This window comes from Oncorhynchus masou, unplaced genomic scaffold (genome assembly GCF_036934945.1).
Source record: "Oncorhynchus masou masou isolate Uvic2021 unplaced genomic scaffold, UVic_Omas_1.1 unplaced_scaffold_12006, whole genome shotgun sequence".
Classification (NCBI taxonomy): Eukaryota; Metazoa; Chordata; class Actinopteri; order Salmoniformes; family Salmonidae; genus Oncorhynchus; species Oncorhynchus masou.
The window spans coordinates 5,001-7,083 of record NW_027001787.1 but is presented as its reverse complement, the minus strand read 5'-3'; the positions used below and the strand labels follow the sequence as shown (position 1 = coordinate 7,083).

Here is a 2,083-nt window from a genome sequence, read left to right as displayed (position 1 = left end):
CATGTTCCTTTTGCCTCATTGCTAAATGTGCAGCATAACATGAGATGCACGTGTTTCTTTTGCCTCATTGCTAAATGTGTAGCATAACATGAGATGCACATGTTTCTTTTTGCCTCATTTCTAAATGTGCAGCATAACATGAGATGCACGTGTTCCTTTTTGCCTCATTGCTAAATGTGCAGCATAACATGAGATGCACGTGTTTCTTTTTGCCTCATTGCTAAATGTGTAGCATAACATGAGATGCACGTGTTTCTTTTTGCCTCATTGCTAAATGTGTAGCATAACATGAGATGCACGTGTTTCTTTTTGCCTCATTGCTAAATGTGTAGCATAACATGAGATGCACGTGTTTCTTTTTGCCTCATTGCTAAATGTGTAGCATAACATGAGATGCACGTGTTTCTTTTTGCCTCATTGCTAAATGTGTAGCATAACATGAGATGCACGTGTTTCTTTTTGCCTCATTGCTAAATGTGTAGCAGGCCCACCCATTAAAACATGTCCAGCTATGCTGCTGGTCTATTTGGGTGTCTCTGGTTTCTGGCCCTGCATATTTAGGTCTCAAGTATTCTGTCTCTTCTCCCACTGTATTGTGCAGTCAGCAGAAAGCCCTGTTCATTTCCCTGGCCATCAGATAAGGGGCGTCTCTTCTTTCCTGGCCCGATTGATATTCATAAACTGGCAGCAGAATAATGGTGCTAATTTGCCTAGCAGATGACCGATAGCGCTGAACAACCTTTACTGGGGGAAAAACAGCCACTTTTAATGAGGTTTGGTGAACGGCAATAGTATCTCTAACATCAGATACAATGAATTATACACACAGATCTTTATTTTAGTTACTATGCTTCAATAGTAGGCTATGGGAAGTTGTCTGTGTTTGACAATTAGCTTCGCCTTAGCAGTGTGGACAAAACGTTTACCAAAATGTACATTTACATTTGAGTCATTTAGCAGACGCTATTATACAGAGCGACTTATAGTAGTGAGTACACACATTTTCATTCTTTTTTCATACTGAATTAAGATTAGATTTTGAAAATAATTGTAAACATTTTTAGGGGGTCTGGATGGGTCTGAAGTAGTAGCCGGAAAAAGAAGGCCTGTCTGAAAATATCAGTCTGTGTTTGAAAGGTGTACAGATTATGGGATGGTGTGAAAATCAATACTGTGTGTTTGTGTGTGTGTGTGTTTTCCTGAGTGTAATTCTTGTGCTTCCCTGTGTCTGACAGTGATGGAACTAAGGAGATCCAGAGGCTCCCCTGTGAACTACACATCCCAGCAGGCAACATGAAGAAGGATGTCCTGGTCAACCTGACAAAAAAGTAGAGTCAGTCCAATCGGACCTCACGCCATGATTCCCCATAGCAACCTCTTCGGACTGTAACTGATTAAAAACGGTTGAACTTTGACCCAGCGGAAGGAAGAACAGTTTTTCTCTTCTCTCCTCCTTCTTCAGGAGGAAAGACAGCTGAAATTACAACTGTTATCCCAACTACTCATTGTGAAAAGACACCTGTTGTACTAGCAGCAATAAACATCTCTGAGTGTACTTGTGTACGACTGTGGATAGTCCCTCTAGAATTGGATATTAACTCTAAAACTTTTAAATCATAACCAATTCAATGCTATCCAAGCATACAGGAATATAGACTCCTCTTTCTCTTCATCGTCCTCCTCCCCCTTCCTCCTCTTCTTCCTCTTCCTCCTCCTTCCTTCCACCTCATCCTCCTCCTCCTCTTCCTCTTCTCCTTCCTTCCACCTCATCCTCCTCCTTCCTTCCACCTCATCCTCCTCCTCCTCTTCCTCTTCTCCTCCTTCCTTCCACCTCTTCTTCCTCTTCCTTCCACCTCATCCTCCTCCTCCCCATCCTCTTCCTCCTACTCTTCTTCCTCTTCCTCATTCTCCTCCTCCTTGTTGACCATGGATGTTCTGGGCTTGGCTGCTAGACTACAGCTGATGCTCTTGGCGCTCCTGGGTGTGTGTCTGAGCCTGGAGTTCACCGGGGCCCCGGCCAGTGGGCCCGCTACCTCCGCTGGGATGCCAGCAGCGCAGCGACCTCAGCTTCCAGTTCAAGACG

At 44.0% G+C, this 2,083-nt stretch overlaps 1 pseudogene; it reads left to right on the top strand.

The window, feature by feature from the left end:
• The first annotated feature begins 1,926 nt into the window (after positions 1 to 1,926).
• Positions 1,927 to 2,083, top strand: part of LOC135529672 (neurexin-3a-like) — a 705-nt pseudogene continuing 548 nt past the window's right edge.